The 18,046-nt window shown below is 50.9% G+C and overlaps 1 protein-coding gene across 1 annotated transcript in view; it reads right to left on the bottom strand.

The window, feature by feature from the left end:
* ALPL (alkaline phosphatase, biomineralization associated) overlaps positions 1-16,934 on the bottom strand; it is a 54,919-nt gene extending 37,985 nt beyond the window's left edge. The window contains exon 1 of the mRNA XM_027572523.1: positions 16,768-16,934. The gene's annotated coding sequence lies outside the window, so the exon portion shown is untranslated. The remainder of the gene's footprint in view (positions 1-16,767) is intronic.
* Between the last annotated feature and the right edge of the window lie 1,112 nt (positions 16,935-18,046).

The following is an 18,046-nucleotide window of genomic DNA, read 5'->3' as shown; positions in this document are numbered from 1 at the left end:
GACAAGCAATTCCCTATACACTCAGATTAAAAGCATCTCTAAATAACTCATGGATCAAAGAAGAGTCGTAGTAGAAATTTGAAATTACTGAGAACTGAGTGATAACAAAAACATTTATATATCAGAAAGTATAGAACACAGCAAAGAAAGGGTAAAAATTAATGAGTTAAGGGGCGCCTGAGTAGCTGAGTGGGTTAAGCATCGGACTCTTGGTTTCAGCTCAGGTCATGATCTCATGGGTGGTGGGATTGAGCACCTCATGGGGCTCCATTCAATGAGGAGTCTGCTTGAAGAGTCTCTCCCTCTGCCCCTATGCCCATCCCCCTCGGCTCTCAAATAAATGGATTTTTTTAAATTAATGAGTTAAGCATCTAACTTAGGAAGTTAGAAAAAACAGCAACCCAAAGAAAATAAGATTATAAAGAATAGTAATCAACACAACAGAAGACAAAGATTCATTTGAAAAGATCAAAGCCACGTCCTTTAAAAAAAGTCAAAACTTGAAGATTAATTAAAAAAAATACAAAATAGATAGAAGACACAACTATTATGGAAAAGGGGATACAATTTTCCCTTTTCCTTTTTCCCTTCCCTTCCTTTCTCTTTTCTTTTTTTTTTTTTAAGATTTTATTTATTTATTTGACAGAGAGAGCAAGAGAGCACAAGCAGGGGGAGCAGTAGGAGATGGAGAAGCAGGCTTCCCGCTGAGCAGGAAGCCTGATTCGGGGCTTAGTCCCAGGACCCGGGATCATGACCTGAGCCGAAGGCAGAGGCTTAACCGACTGAGCCACCCAAGTGCCCCATCTCTTTTCTTTTCCTTTTTTCTTTTCAGTAGGCTCCAGGCTCAGTGTGGAACCCGATAAGGGCTTGAACTCATGACCCTGAGATTAACACCAGGGCTGAGGGGCGCCTGGGTGGCTCAGTTGGTTAAGCATCTGCCTTTGGCTCAGGTCATGATCCCAGGGTCCTGGGATCGAGTCCTGCATCAGGCTCCTTGCTCAGTGGGGAGTCTGCTTTGCCCTCTCCCTCTGACTGCCGCTCCCTCTGCTTGTGTTCTCATTCTCTCTCTGATAAATAAAATCTTAAAAAAAAAGACCTGGGCTGAGATCAAGAGTCCGGTGCTCAGAGCACCTGGGTGGCTCAGTCAGTTGTGTCTGACTCTTGGTTTTGGCTCAGGTCATGATCTTGGGGTCCAGGGATTGAGCCCCACATTGGAATCTTTGCTCAGTGCAGAGTCTGCTTGTCCCTTTCCCTCTGCTCCTCCCCCCTGCTCGCTCGCTCTCTCTTAAATAAATAAATCTTAAAAAAAAAATGCTGGGTGGTTCAGTCGGTTAAGCATCTGCCTTCAGTTCAGGTCATGATCCCAGGGTCCAGGGATCGAGCCCCACATCGGGCTCTCTGCTCTGCGGGGAGCCTGCTTCTACCTCCACCTGCAGCTCCCCCTGCTTGTGCTCTCTCTCTCTCACAAATAAATAAAATCCTTTAAAAATAAATAAATAAAAAAAGACTGCTAAATTGACCTATATTCAATTTTAGAATGTCAGTTTCCAAAATATGATTAGACTCAGGAATATAAAGAACTATGACAAACCAGTAAGAAAATGCCAAAAAAAAAAAAAAAAAGGCAAATAGAAAAATGGGCAAAAGACATTACCAGAAGAGGACTCACACATACTCATACTCATATATACTCAACCTCGCTGGTAATCTGGGAAATGCAAATCAAGTCTACAACGAGAAGTTGTTATACTTACTGGATTGGAAAAAATTAAGAAGTCTGACACCATGTGTTACAGAAGACACGAACAGCAGGATTTCTTATACATTACTGGCGGGAGTGCAAAGAGATCCAACCATTTTGCTCTTATCTTGTAATGCTGAACAAATTCTCAGTACCCTATGACCCAATAATCCGTGGCTAGGTATGTATCAAGAGAAAAGTCCTATCTGCATGTATTAGAGAACATGTACATAAATATTCATAGGTACTTTTTCTACACTAGCAAAAACCTGAACACAACCCCAATGCCATCAACAAGAAATTAAATAAAATTGTGAAATAGGGCGCCTGGGTGGCTCAGTTGGTTAAGCGTCTGCCTTCGGCTCAGGTCATGATCCCAGGGTCCTGGGATCAAGCCCCACATCAGGCTCCCTGCTCAGCAGGGAGCCTGCTTCTCCCTCTCCCTCTGCCTGCCACTCCCCCCTCTGCTTGTGCTCTCTTTCTGTGTCAAATAAATAAAATCTTAAAAAATAAAGAAAGAAAGAACTACTGAAGCGCCTGAATGGCTCAGTCGTTTAAGCGGCCAACTCTTGATCTCAGCTCAGGTCTTGATCTCAGGGTTGTGAGTTCAAGCCCTGAGTCTGGCTCCAGAGTGGAGCCTACTTAAACAACAAAAGAAGAATTACAGCTACATGCAACAATTGGATCAATTTCAGCAATATAAGATTCAGTGAGAAAACCAAGTCCAAGGAGATTATATAAAGGATGGTACACCTTTGTAAAGTACATATAGGGGTGCCTGGGTGGCTCAGTCAATTAAGCATCTGACTTGGGGTCAAGTCATGATCTCAGGGTCCTGGAATTGGGGCAGGCTCTGTGCTCAGCGGGGAGTCTGCTTCTTCCTGTCTCTCTCTCTCTCTCTCTCTCTCCCTCCCCCTCAAATAACACCTTTAAAAAATAAATAAATAAAAATTTAAAACTGGGAATGAGAAGCCCTAGATTCAGGAGAGATTACCCCACATGAAGACAGTTTGTGGGAGGAGGTTGAAGGAGCTCAGAGAAAGATGTAAATTACTGTCAATATTCTAGTCCTGGTAGTGGATGATAGTTCATAGGGGCTTTAAATCGATTTACTTGTTTATTTATTTAAAGATTGATTGATTGATTTGAGAGAGTGCTGGTGGGGGAGGGGCAGAGGGAAAGAATCTCAAAGCAGCCTCCCTGCTGAGCGCATGGGGCTTGATCCCAAGACCCTGAGATCATGACCCGAGCTGAAATCAAGAGTCAAATGCTTAACTGACTGAACCACCCAGGCTTAAATTTACTTTTAATAATAAAATAGACAGAGGTCCATTGTGAACCAGTGATGAGATTGCCTGATACAAGGATCATGATTAGTCCATTGAAAGATCCCAGGGTCCATACAATCACTTAAATGAAAACAAAAAATGCTCAGTGCTGGACATATACTATCTCATTGCACCCTCAACAGTCTATGAGCTAGAAAACCATTATTACTGTCCCTATTTTATGAGTAAACTGAGGCTCAGTCACTTGGCCAGAGCCAATTATATGGAAGCCAGGTCTGAATGACCCTTCACCGGGTCCCTGTACTGCTCTTGAGCCTCACCTTCCTCCTGTCAGACTAGGCAATGTTCATAACTTTCTTGGCAAAGATTAAGTGCTTAATAAATGCCCGCCTTAATTCAGAGGGGCTGTGTGGGCATATTGGCGAAAAACTGGTTGATGGCTAGGGGACCTAGATCTAGTCCCGTCACCTCCATTTATGACCTTGGGAGGGTCACTTTTCCTCTCTGGGCCTCAGCCACCCATTCATTTGTGTTTGGAGAGGGCTGCAATGGCAAGTCCCAAGGGCCATTTCTACTCAAACTTTCTAAGGGGCCATCCAGCAAATGGGAGGTCACCCAATCCCTTATTTGTCCTGGCCAGCTCCCCTCATTCTTCCACAGCTGGTGGGAGGTCTATAAGTCTGGGTCTTGCCCACTTTTCTGACATCACCTCCTGGCCCCCAGCCCACACCACTCACCACTCACACCTTCTCTGCTCTGCTCCCCCCGCCCCCGCCCGGGGCTTTTGCACTGGCCCATCCTGCCTGGAAGGCCCTTCCTCCAATACTATGCTGGGCTCACTCCTCCTCCTTCAGGTCAAAGGCCATGCATCCTTTCCTTCCCTGCCCCTCCAGGTGAAGAGGCCCCCACTCCTGCCCAGTCTCCCACTATTTTCACATTCCCATTTTCTTCCCAGCACTCCCACTGTCTGAAATTAACTTAATTACTTTATGGTGTGTCTCTTCCGGTACCATGGAGCTCCTAGAGGACTTGGTGGTGGTCGCTGCGGTATACTCAGCACCTAGAACCACATCTGCCTATAGAAGATGCTCAGTAAATATTTGTTGGAGGGGTAAAAAGATAAAACACCTAACGCCACCTCCTCCAGAGATCCCTTGTGGTCATTCTGCCCCAGGCTTGGTGGCAGAATGGACCCATGGCTCTCGAACTTTCCTTAATCCTACACCACCTGGGAAGGGGTCTGTTTACATAAGCATCTCCCCCAAACACTGGATGTTCTCTGAAGGCAAAAACTAGACCAGATTCATGCATGAATTCCAGCACCTAGCTCTGGGTCCAGCAGGCAGGTGGACTAAGAAAATGTTTGTAGAATGAATGAATGAGTGAGTGTCCCCCACATTCATCTTTTCCCCCTTCCTGACTCAGCTTCCTGCTTTCTCCACCCTGACAGGTGCTAAGAAGTTGACACCCAGGTGAGTTGATGAGCAAGGCCACTCCAGCAGGAATATCCTGAAGTAGGGGAAGCCCCTTTCTTCCCCCCTTGCCCAGGAGCCACTTCAGGCTGCGAGGGGACAAAGCTGAAGGCCAGCACTGCCTCTCACAGGAATCCTCCTCTTGGGCCTGGCCTGGCCAAACCAACAAGACAGGCGTTCTCCCCATATTTCACCCTCCATGACTGGCTGAGGAGGTTGGTGGGCCTGCTTCAGAGCCCCAGCTAGAGGCCTTGCACAGCGGAGCAATCCGTGGCCAGGTGCCAGTTGGGAAACACTCACTTACTCAAATCACGTTGACGTTCCACTTCCTCCAAAAGGGGGAAGTGGGACAGGCTGGCCAGCACAGCCCAGGGATTCGGTGTCAGAGGAAATATCAATGCCAAGTTCTCACACAAGCCAGTGCTCTGGCATTTCCCAACCCAGGAAGACCTTGGAAGGCTGGGATAGAAGAAACCCAGGAAGGTCAGGCCTGAGGCCAGATCCCCGAATGGAGGCTGGGGCCAATCTCCCACTGACGTTTCTGAGTTAGCAGTGGCTTCAGCCAGGCTAATTGCCCTGGCCTCCCCCTGACCCTGGTTCCCAGAAACACCGGGACTACCCTGCTGTGCCTCTCACCCCCACCTCCCCGTCCCCAGGAATCACACAGGGGATAGATAAAGTTTGCACTCCTCAGCTCAGGGGGCTGGGAAGCGTCATGCAGTCTGTTCCTGCCTTTCACCTCCTCCCCAAGTCTGGCTCCAGAAGAACCAGGAGGTTCAGGAGTTTACACATCTGGCCTCCAGAGATTTATCTAGTTTTAAATGATTACGGGCCCATACTCTGGAGCCAGGCTGCCCAGGTTCAAATTCTGGCTTAACTGCTTATGAGCTGCAGGATCTTGAGTCCCTTTCTGGGCTTCTATTCTTTACTTTTAAAACCAGGGATTCTAGGGGCGCCTGGGTGGCTCAGTTGGTTAAGCGACTGCCTTCGGCTCAGGTCATGATCCTGGAGTCCCGGGATCGAGTCCCGCATCGGGCTCCCTGCTCGGCAGGGAGTCTGCTTCTCCCTCTGACCCTCTTCCCTCTCGTGCTCTCTATCTCTCATTCTCTCTCTCTCAAATAAATAAATAAAATCTTTAAAAAAAAAACAAAAAACAAAAAAAACCCCAGGGATTCTAGTACGTACTCCGTGGGGTATCTACTCAGTGGGGTACTTACTCCGTGAGGAGGCTAAGACACCCAAACAGAGAAGGGTGTGTCAAACGCTTAGCAGGGCACACTACACATAGGCACTTGGTGAAAGGCCACTCTTACTGTCATTATTAAATACATTGAGGTTGTTTGGAGCCAGGCCTGGAACTCTGGACTAGACATCTCCAGAAAGACACACCAGAGCCAAAAGCAATCTGCTCAGCCGACTGCGAGGGAAAGGGGAAAGACCTCAGCCTCTGGGTCTAAATCCCAGCTCCACCACCAACCAGCTCTGTGACCCTGGGCAAGTTATTTCACTGGGCTGAGCCTCACTGCTGCCTGTGTGCTCTAGATCACAGCAGTACCTCCCTCGGAGTGGTCACTGTCCTTCCTCACCGGGAGAGGTGCTAGTCTCCGCTGCTGCTGGCTGTGGACAGTGCTGGGCAATTAGGGAGCTGACAGGCTAGGGCTATCCCAGGAGGTGACAGGTTGGTTTCCCTTCCTGGAAACCTCTGTTTAGGCCCTGCCTCAGGGTGTGATGCGCAAGTATTCATTCATTCACCAAATATGCATTAAGTGTGCACCATGTGCCAAAAAGCATGGTACACATCGATGTAGCATATGACGGCCGTTACTATTATTACTAAAGAAATTAAGGTTGTTTGGCACTGAGGGTACATCTCTGAACAAAATGGATGAAAAGACCAGTCAGAGGTTGGGAGAACTCATACCTAACTAAGGGCCTGAGCTGTCAATAAGGAAACTGGCTCGTCCTGCTGCCAATCACTACCAAACCATGAGTCGGTGTCATCAGCGGAGATGTGAAGACACCAATGGACACGTAGGCAGGGCAGCCGGGCTCATCCTGGGGTGGCTCAGGTGTCAAACCCAGCAGGGCAGCCTCCACAAGTTTCCCCATGGTAACAGAGTCCAGCTGGGCTGGGGAAAGCCTTGCCGGGTGTGGCAGCCTTTCGTTAATCCAAGAATGACATGCACTTACTGAAGGCAGTCACCTTGCCACACATTGGAATTCACCAAGGATTCGGATGGGGTTCTTGCCCTCCAGGAACTCATACTCCGAGGCAAACACTCCATAGATGATCAGATTGCAAGAGTCTGGGGAACACATCTGGGGAAAGACCATTAGCCTGGGATCCTGATCCGAATTTGAGGGCTGATTTTGCCATCGGTTTGACCTGAGCCTCAGTTTCCCCTTTTGCAAAATGAAGACAATATTTTTTTGGGGGGCTGTTTTAAGGATTCAGTTAGTTCATGAATAAAGAAAGGCCTTTAAAAGTACACCTGGCTGGGGCACCTGGGTGGCTCAGTCGTTAAGTGTCTGCCTTCGGCTCAGGTCATGATCCCAGGGTCCTGGGATCAGGTCCCACATCGGGCTCCCTGCTCAGCGGGAGGCCTGCTTCTCCCTCTCCCACTCCCCCTGCTTGTGTTCCTGCTCTCACTGTGTCTCTCTCTGTCAAATAAATAAAAATAAATTAAAAAAAAAAAAAGTACACCTGGCTGGCTCAGTTAGTGGAGCATGTGACTTTTTTTCTTAAGTAATCTCGAACTCACAACCTCAAGATCAAGAGTGGCACGCGGGGCGCCTGGGTGGCTCAGTTGGTTAAGCGACTGCCTTCGGCTCGGGTCATGATCCTGGAGTCTCAGGATCGAGTCCCACATCGGGCTCCCTGCTCAGCAGGGAGTCTGCTTCTCCCTCTGACCCTCTTCCCTCTCGTGCTCTCATTCTCTCTCTCTCAAATAAATAAATAAAATCTTTAAAAAAAAAATTAAAAAAAATTAAAAAAAAAAAAAAAAAGAGTGGCACGCTCCACCGACTGAGCCAGTCAGGTGCCCAGGAGCATGCGACTCTTGATCTCAGGGTCACGAGTTCGAGCCCCATGTTGGATGTAGAGATTTCAAACAAATAAATAAATGGGCTTTAAAAATGGAAAAGTATGATAGGAGCCTGTAAACTGAGGTTGGGAGTATCATAGTGACTCATCCAGGGTCATGTGGCTGATTAGAACAGGAGCTAGGAAGGCCAAGCCCTGCCCCATCTCAGTCAGCAGCCTGCTCCTGAATTCCCGCCTCCGGCCCTTGCTCCCTGGGGCCATCGGTTCAGCAAGGCCCAGGGAACAGGTAGAACACCAAATCCCTTGGATCAGGGATTACCATTGCTTTCCTTGGGATTCCAGGCCCAATTTTCTAACCTGCCAAAGCAGAGATGCCATTTGCTGTGCCATCCCCATCGGTCTGTGGGAGGTGCCACACAGGGAAGAGCTCTCTACACAGGTAAAGGGGTGGCACGGTCACCAAGGAGAAGTGAGGATGGGGAGCTGGGAAAGAGCACGGAGCCAGGGAGGGAGCCAGGCAGGGAGCCAGCTGCAGGGTTGCACAAACATGTATTAAAATCTGGGCAGCCCCATTGAGTTCACCAGCCCAGGAGACTCAGGCAAATTGCTTCACCTGAGTCATCTCCACTTCAAGAATGGGTTGCTAGAAGGTTCAGGCTCCTTGCTCAGCAGGGAGGCTGCTTCTCCCTCTGCCTGCAGCTCCCCCTGCTTGTACCCTTGCTCACTCTCTCTCGCTCACTCTCTCTCCCTCACTCTCTCTCGCCCACACTCTCTAACAAATAAATAAATAAAATCTTTTAAATAAAAAAAAAGAATGGGTTGCTAGAAGGATTAAAAAGTGTATGTATAAAGCACTTAGCAGAATGGCTTGGTGCATAATAAATATTCATAAAATATTCAAAATATAGCCGAAGAAGTCATTCTTTTTTTTAATTTTTTTAAAAATATTTGATTTATTTATTTGACAGAGAGAGATAGCGAGAGAGGGAACACAGCAGGGGGAGTGGGAGAGGGAGAAGCAGGCTTCCCGCTGAGCAGGGAGCCCGATGCGGGGCTTGATCCCAGGACCCTGAGATCATGACCTGAGCCGACGACAGACGCTTAACGACCGAGCCACCCAGGTGCCCCAAAGTCATTCTTTTTAAATTAAAATTTAAATTTTTTTTTATTTGAGAGAGAGCGAGCAGAAGCAGGGGGAGGGGCAGAGGGAGAAGCTCCCTGCTCAGCAGGGAGCCTGATGCGGGACTCGATCCCAGGACCGCGGGATCATGACCTAAGCCAAAGACAGACAGTTAACCGACTGAGCCACGCAGGCGCCCCTAACGTTAATAACTCCACTATTATTACTCTACCATTATTACTACTATTAATACTATTACAGAGGGTGGGGGAGGGGTGAGCCTAACTCTCCAGGACTATCTGCAAACAGCCTCTTTCTACTCTTACTATAAAGCCTGGGTCGTCACCAGCCCCAAAAGCCAGCACCGCCCCCCCCCTTGAGGACTAAACATGGGCTCCGCTGTGTGCCCCAGGAAAGGTCCCCACCCGGCACCAGAGGGAAGTTCTGGCCCAGTCTAGTTCTGAGCGCCTCCTGCTTTCCTGCACAAGGAAAAGGAGACTAAGGAGCAGGGGGACACTGACCTGGGGGCTACCCTGGGCCTGTCCCTTCTCCACCCTCCACACAATGACAACATCTAATTTGGATCTGGGGTATCTTTCAGTCTTGTGTGCCGACTCTAATTTGTTGATAAGGGCTGCCTGGAGGACTGCATTTAGAAGGCCCTGAAGTTCAGAAGGAAAAAGAGCAGTGGTTGATTAGTGATACCTGACGAGTGTAACTACTTGCCATACATGAACTAGAAAAGCCCGAAGGCCTTGCCTCAATACAAGCCCTGGTTGTGGGGTAACTGAAAGCCAAGAGGGAAAGGAACTTACCCACGGTCACACAGCATGAAAAAGGGCAGGGCTGGGATTCAAACTCAGGCTCCTCTGGCTTTCTTTTTTCTTTTTTTTTTTTAAGATTTTATTTATTTTTATTTGAGAGAGAGAGAATGAGAGATAGCACGAGAGGGAAGAGGGTCAGAGGGAGAAGCAGACTCCCTGCTGAGCAAGGAGCCCGATGCCAGACTCGATCCCAGGACTCCAGGATCATGACCTGAGCCGAAGGCAGTCACCCAACCAACTGAGCCACCCAGGCACCCTCCTCTGGCTTTCTGAGGGTGCTTCCTGCCAGGACTGCCACATCCTTCCTCTGGACTATAAGAGGGGGTGTCCAGGCCCATTGAGACCCACTGTCTGAAAACAGGAGCTGCTGCCCAAACAGGACTGCCTACTTGGTTCCCACCCCTACCCCTCAGGCCTCCTACCACACTTCCCAAACCCCAGAGGCAGATGGTTCCAGTGAAAACAAATGCACCATCCCCTGAGGGCTTGTATACAAACAAAAGATTTTAATTCAGATGCTAATCTGATTAAGCAAGACAGCAGGAGACCTGGATTTGGTTCTCTTGCCCTTTTCCAGCTGTGTGGCATAGGAAAGGTTACACAGCTTCTCTGAGCTTCAGTTTGCTCTTCTGTAAATGAAGAGGCAAAAATACAATACAACCGTTCAAAGTGATTAGCTCCGTGTTCCTGAGGCAGAGGAAGCCCTTAGATGTTAATTATCAGGATTAGGTTACAGGAGGAAAAAAAAACACATCATTTTCACACACACACAAAAAATCCACATGATTCAGGCAAGGGTTTGGACCGGCTGTTGAGAGGAGCCCTGTTCATCTTTGCTATCTGGCTAGCTGAACTGAAACATGAATTACCAAATCTGACGATTTCAAAATAAAGAACCAGATTCTTCTAGGAAAGTGGATTGTATCATTTATGTCACAGAGAAGGAAGCAGCCCTGACTGGGTGGATTGGCAATGGTAGGGGACAAACGTGTTTGCTTCCCAGTTCCCAGCTGGGTGACTTCGTGCCTCAGTTTCCTCCTCTGTAATGTGGGGATGATAGCACTGGCCACACAGGGCTGCTGTTAAGACCAATGAGCAATTCCAGGTCACCCCTGGCCTGGCAATATTTGCAGGTATTAGTTAGCATTGGTACATGTTGGCGGGGGTGGGGGGGGTGGGGGGTGGGGGGTGGGAGCACTCGCTTAAGGAGGCAGAGAAAACAGTAGGTGCAGCAGTGAGTGCTAAGTAGGGGTGAGGGAGGGGAGGGAGACTCAATCTGCTGAGACACTTTCTGCCCAGAACGGTGGCAGATGGGTAAGTTATTAACTCCTGTATGTTAAGAAGCCGGTGGTAAGTCAGTGTGGGGACAGGTGGAAGGAGAAACTGACAAATGATACTCAGAAAGGCCAAGCCTGACACAGTTCAGTGACAGCCTACAAGAGGCCTGAGGCTCCCAGAAAACTGGGAGCCTCAGCCTGGGATCAGAGAGGACACCCACCCTGTTGTTTCCTAGACAAAGTGAAAAGGTGGATCAAAGAAGGCAAGAGAAGTCACATGGCAGATCCTTTTAAAGGTTGGATTTATGGCTTTTCAAATAAAAGCCACCTAAACACTTTTTTAAAGAACATAAAATGTTTGCTGAGCTTTGCCTGGCAGCCTGCATACCTGACCTGGTGAAGTTCATCCACCCGAACCACAAACTGAGGTCTGGGAGAATGAAGATACTTCTTTGGAACCCGGCGGGGTGGGGGAGGTGTCATGGAGGTCTTTTTCCCAGAAATAGCCTCCCCTCCCATCTCCTCCCTTCCCTGGGTCAGAAGAACTGGGGAAGGGTTTGAACCCAGCATGTCTACCCTCTGAACCTCAGTCTCATCTGCAAAAGGGCAGGACGTGGGGAGGAGGTAAGGGATCAGAGATAATGTTGAAGGTGCCTGGTTGCTGGCGGGTACTTAGAAAATGCAAACCCACACGGGGCACATTTCTGAGCTCCTCCACAAGCGCAAGGGCGGGAGGGCGGGGGAAGGGGGCTGTGGTTACTATCAGGTTGTCAGGTGGGGTAACTGACCTCCTTGTTCATCTTGTACCCCTAGAACAGTTGTGGAGACCTTCTAGAATCTCACGTCCAGGCAGCTGCTTCCAGACCCCCTGTATTTGACCATGAGGCTTCATGGCCTGCCACACTGCCCTCAAGCTCAGTCACAGTGACTTGGAGGTCTGTGTTGTCACCATGACGCCTGCCTGTCATGGCTAGGCCTTGGCACTCAACAAAGGGGGCCCAACAGAGCCCTGGGTTCAGAGCGCAAGATGGTGTTTCCTGTCTCGGAAGTGAGTGACACCAGCACGCAGGGCTGTTGGGAGCATTTAGGTGAGCTGCTACTAGTCCAGGGAGTCCTTTCCCTGAGGGAGCTGTGTGATCTGTGCCCTGAAGCACCCACAGCTGCCTGTCCCTAACTGGGTAGGCCCCAGGCCCAGCTAAGTCCTGACAGGCTGCTGCCGTCACCCCTAGACTTCTAGAGCCCTTAGCCTCTTCCCAGGGAACACCAGAGCAGGAAGAAAGCTGCCTCCATGTAGCCACAGAAGAGGGACTTATGTCCATGTGTCCCACATTCCTACCGTGAGCCCCCCGAGGGCTGGCCCAAGCCTCATGCCGTTGTTCAGATGAGATTTGAGCCCTCCTTCCAAGGCCTCACAGCACCTCGCCCAGAAACTGCAAACTCAGAAGGCAGGCAGATCGTGTCCATGAGGTCGGTGAGCATGAGGGAGAAGGGAGCTGTGAGGGCTGCGGTCAAGCGGACAGAGCAGCTGCTAATCAGCTGCACCCATGGTGGCCAGGCCGGGATGCGGCCCAGTGTGGCCACGTCTTCTCATCTTTCTAAAGAAGTAAAATGAAATCACTTGGCTGAATAACAGCAACAACTAAATAAATGTTTTTAAATCACTGCAGGAGTCAACAATCCGCCACAGCTGTCCCCTGCCCCATTTGGAGGGCAGTCTGTGACAGACCTGCCATAACCTAGGCCATAAATATGGGAAAGCCAATGGACTGAATTAGACCCGTTCCTAGTCTTGAGGATGTCAGGCATTTGGGCTTACCAACAAGGACACCGAGGCTCAGAGAGGGGAAATGACTTGCCCAAGGTCATATGGGTAGTATATCAACAGCTCAGGACTCAAACCCTGCTCTCCTGAGTTGAAGATCCTTTTCCTACCAATGCACACTGTCTGCATCCTCCCTGGACAACTTTCTTTTCAAAAGATAGATACACTATGGATGTACTATGGAAATGAGACACACCAAATTCAAGACAGCAGTTACTTTTAGGAAAGTCATGGACCTTAGAGCCGAGAGACTGAATTCCCAGTCCAACTCTGCCCTAAGCAGCTAGGTGACCCTGGGCAAGCTCCTTCCCCTCTCTGGGCCTCAGTCTCCCTGGTCTGCAAAGCAGCCAGCTGACCAAGTCAGCTGCTAAACACCTTCCAGCTCTGAAATCCCAGGCATCTGTGAGGTATTCTCACTGCCCAGTACTTTGTGGCTGCAGACGAATATAAAAGAATAATAATAATAATAATAATGGGGAGGGCAAGCCCACATTTGCTGAGAAGGAACACTACAATTTTTAGTGAAACCTGACTCCTGGTTACTGGAATCCAGAAAGAACCATGGTAATACTCAGGCAGTTTAACCACCATCCAACAGTTAAACAAAAACACATCTGGTTTAACTTCGTTTTCCTCATCTCCTCCCCCAACCCCCTACCCTCATCTCAAATTTTACCCCTTAATTTGAGAAGTCAAATTAAATGCAAACAATTGATTTCATGCCACAGTGAGGTTGAGAATTTCAGCATGGAAAACTTGAAGCATGAACTTTTTCTGGGAGCAATCATGAAATGTTGGGGGGTGGTATGGGGAGGTGGAAAATATAGAAACTGTTCCTGAATGTTCTTTGGACACTGAACATTCTACCAAAGTTGCTAAGGGCCTACTGTGAACCCAACACTCAGAGAGGCCAAGTGATTTGTCTCAGGTCACCCAAGATGCCAACCCTGAAGCCAGGATTTCCCCTGTTGTCCAGGCCTTTTAACCTAAACAGGGCCTCTCTCAGGCCCTATGGATCGCCTGCTAGTGGTGAAGGAAAATACCCCGGGAACACTGGTTCAACCCAGTGTTGGAAAACCATTTATTATCTTGCTGGCCCCTCATGGCAGCTGCAAAGTACACATTATTAACCCACATTACAGATGATTTCCTCTTCTGAGGCTCAGAGGGAAAGTGACTTGTTCAGGGTCACATAGGAATGCTGGGAACGAACCTCCAATCTACTGCCCCCAGCAAGCTACTGCCCCTGCCCTCTAAAAGTCAGGATACCTCTAGAAGGGAAAAAAAAAAAAAAACAAAAAATGAAGCCATACGGCCCAGCCTAGCTCCAGCCTGCCCGTGACTACGTTGCCTTGGGAAAGCTGAGTCAGCATTCCTGCGGCCACGTGCAGATTTCTGAGCGCTGGTTCTTTTTTTTTTTTTTTAAAGATTTTATTTATTTATTTGAGAGAGAGAGATTGAGAGATAGAGAGCACAAGAGGGAAGAGGGTCAGAGAGAGAAGCAGACTCCCTGCTGAGCAGGGAGCCCGATGTGGGACTCGATCCTGGAACTCCAGGATCATGACCTGAGCCGAAGGCAGTTGCTTAACCAACTGAGCCACCCAGGCGCCCCATGAGCGCTGGTTCTCAACCCAGCTTGCTCACTCTCCCCGAAACGCTCTCTTCCAGCTCTAGGGTTTGTATCGATAACATCAGTCGGGCCTATTTCAAGGTGAGAACTCTGGGCTGTGCTGCTAGATCCTGCTCCTGGATGAAGAGGACCTCATCCCCAGGGATGGGTAGAACACAGAGATCACCAGACTTGGAATTCTCACCACCTGGTCCCTCACCCCAGCTCCACCGGTAGCATCTGTGTGTCCTCGTGCAAATCCCTTCCCCTAAGACCAGCTTCCTCCTAGGAAACATAAGGGGAGGACAACATCTAGCTTACAGCGAATGTCGGATATGTAAGCCACTGGACAGGCAGGGCTTGAGTGCTGTTTCGCTCCATTTCCAAGCCGGGACACAGACAGAAGAACAGGCAGAGGGGGCAGGAGGTCCTGCAGAGATAACAGCCCCAAACCTGTGCCCAGCACAGAACTCCAGGCTCCTGACCAAGGCTGCATCCAGGATGATAGGAGGTGGCTTTTGAGTATGGGCAAAGGCACCGTGCCACCCTCTAGGGCAGCCCATCACAGATTGGGCAGAGCCCAGGTAAGGTGGGTGACCAGGGGTCAGGGGCAGTGAGTGACATAACCGTACACCCAGGGTTAGGGTTGCATTTTTTTGCTGAGATTAGAGCTGACTGTAGCCAATATTTTCTTAAGCACAGACACCAGCTAAACACCTTGCACGCATTAGTCATACCCAGAACTCACCACCGGTAGGTAGTTTATTGATATCCTCAGCTTAAAGGAAGACACTGAAGCACAACAGGGGACAGAACACGTCCCAGGTCACACAGCTAGGTTGCCTGCTCTATTAGTGAGAACAAAATGTTGGCCTACCAATCTTACACGTGTTATTGCATTTTAATCTCCTCCCTTGTGAATTCCTTGATTACAATTCTATGCGAATGTCCAAATACCACTCTGTTCTCTTCGCTGCTCCTTGGCCAGCACCTAGAACAGGGCTTGGCGCAAAGCTTCATATTTGTTGAATAAAGAGAGTATTTTGTTTCTGGCCTCAGTTCAGTTTTATTCCTCACAAGAGTCTTACACAAGAGGCACACTCCTCATTTACAGATGGTGCCGCGGGCATGGACACTCACTCTGGTCTCACTCCAGGGGCGGGGAAGTTGGGGAGCTGTGTTCAGGGGCCTCTTCTGCTTAGTGAATTCAGAGGCATGAAGTTTAGTAAGAAAAAAAGGGACAGAGGGCCAAGATGGGCAGGTGGGGAGGACTGAACACTTGGAGAAAGCAAGTTTGGAGGGTGGGCAGGAATGGAGCCCAGAACTGAGGGTCTGCTCCTTCATCCCTTGGGCGGGAGAATGGAATCAGGAAGCTGAGGTTGTGGGGGTTAGAGTCTGGGTTCGAATCCTAGTTTCATCACTTGCTTAATGTCTGTAAGCCTCAGTTTTCCCATCTGTAAACCAGATGATACATGTGAAGTGTTGGAACAGAGCTGGCACACAGCAGGCACTCAACGAACAGCTCTCATCCCGGCTAGTGTGGGAACCAAACCTTGCCTCCCTGGGAAGCCTGCTCATCTACAGTTTTCCCTAGGGCCCAAAGCCCCTTCTGGCCTGAGAATGGCCCCCTCTTTCAATCTCCAGATTTTTCCTCCACCAGCCAGAGGCCTTTGTAAAGTCCCCTACCCCATTATGTTGGAAAAGGGTCAGAAGGAACAATGATGGGCCTTTTCTCAGCTTCCACCCCACCATTGTGACCAGGCATTGAACTGTTTTTTGTTTAAACTGGGCGTGGGAACCAGCCCTGGATGACCCACTCACCTGAGCACTGCCAGAGGTGAGTCCTGGGCTCCCTAGGCTTCGAGGGCTCCAGAGCTTTGCCCCGACCAACCGTGCCCACCCCAGCTCCCAGACAAACAAAACCACTGGCCAGAGGTCCCCTCTCCCCACCCCCACCCCCCACCATGTGGCTCTGGGACCCCCTAGTGCCTCTCTCCCTCTACTCATCCCAGCTCTGGCCCAAACTACTTTGGACCCCACATGGACACACCAGCCTCCTCCCCAGGCGGCAGTGGCGCGATCTAGAGGTTTCCAGGTGGGAGTCATGGCAGGGAACCAGGCTGAGTGCTGGGGTTGGCAGCCTGAGTCTCTTGATCTCCCACCAAGGGGGTATCATCAGGGCTGCTCAGTCACCAGACACCCGGGAGAGGCGCGTAGATGGAAGGTGTAAGTCCCGGGCAGAGACCCAGGAGGCAGGAGATCCCAGGACTACAGCAGCGGTCCCGAGCACTGTCCCCTTAGCTCGCGGTCCCCGCGGGCGCCACGTCCAATCTCCAGCCCGGCCCCGCGCGCTGCCGGGAGCCCCGGATGCGCGCGAGAACTGGAACGGGACAGGTGTCTGAGGGTCCCGAACGGGCTGCCCTGGGTGGTGTGGAGATGCGGAGATCCGCGCCCTGACATTTACATCTATCCTCGCCGCCACCACCGGACGAGAGGAGGATGTAGGAGAGGCCGGAATCGACCCCGTCCCTGGGGGTCCCGGAGAGCCGAGGACGGCACCGAGTCCTTACCTGAGCAGAGTTCGTGGGCGAGGGTCTCCTGGCACAAGCGACGTGGGGTCGGCGCGCTGAGACCGACGGCGCGGAGTGGCGGGAGAGCGACGCTGCCGGGGCCACCTCCCCGGCGGGCTTATAAAGGCGGCCGAGGGGCCCGGAGAGCAGCCGGGGCACCCCGCCCCCGCCCCCACCCCCGCCGCCGGCCCGGGCCGGGGCCCCAGCCCGCCCCGCCCCTGCCGGAGCTCCGCCGGCCGACCGGGCCACGGGGCCAGGGCGCCCCCTGCCGGGAAGCGGGCCGATCCCCCGCCCCCCACACCCGGCTGCTCCGGGAAGGATGGCGGGGGCGGGGGGAGGGGAGGCGGTGGGGGGGCGTCGGCAGCTGCCTGCGCTTTCCCGGTTCCCCGCGCTCCCGGGCGCTCTCCACCTCCCGGCTTCCGGCGGGGGCCCTCTGTCCTTCCCTTTCTGCGAGGTTGGGCGGATTCCGGTCTCTGCGTGCGTATCCCAGCCGTCTTTATCTTTGGCTCCAACTTCGTTCTGTGTCTCTGTGGTCTTCCTCCTGCCCTCGGTGTTGTCTGCCCCTCTGTGTGTGTCTGTCTGTGTCTGTCCACCTAGCTTTCTTCGGGTCTCTCCATATCTCTATCCATCTTTATCCACGTGTCCCCTGTCACTGTCCACCTGTGTGTCTGACTCTCCCTGCCCTCTCTCCTCCCACTTCATACCAGACTGCTAGCACTCTTCTCTGCTAGCTCTCTTCCCTGCCCTTGGGCTGTTTCCTTGGCTAGGGCCAAAGGAAGCAGAGGATGACCTAGGAGGGGTGGCTTCCGGAGCGGAGCCTCTGCAGGACAGGGGCTGTTACCGCTTTTCTTCTGAGAGGGAAGGGGCCAGCCAGGGATCATACTGACTTGTCCCAGCCAGAGCCCCAGCCACAAGCCTCCTGGGTGACAGAGGAGGAAGCTACACTTCCCAGGCAATGGAGTCAGACAGCCTGGGTTCAAGACCACCCTGGTGTCCTTGGACAAGTCACTTGGCCCCTGTGGATCCGCCTGTTCCTTAGCAGGCAGACACTTTCTCCCCTGACTTCCCTCACCACGTGCTGGGAGAGTCATATGAAACAGTGGTTGAAAAGTACACAGGAAACTCAAAAATTCTAGATAAATGTGAGGGGGGTGGACAGCACCAGATGCTGAATGCTATGGGCCCCATCCCTACTCCCCAGGGACCAGCCCCCATGGGCGGGTGGGGGAAGGATTTGCTCCCTTTCCCTGAGAACCAGACTGAGTTTGAATTCTGACAA

The sequence above is a fragment of the Zalophus californianus genome, chromosome 4 (assembly GCF_009762305.2).
Source record: "Zalophus californianus isolate mZalCal1 chromosome 4, mZalCal1.pri.v2, whole genome shotgun sequence".
Lineage (NCBI taxonomy): Eukaryota > Metazoa > Chordata > Mammalia > Carnivora > Otariidae > Zalophus > Zalophus californianus.
Note: the sequence above shows the minus strand (reverse complement) of the source record. Positions and strands in the feature narration are given on the sequence as shown.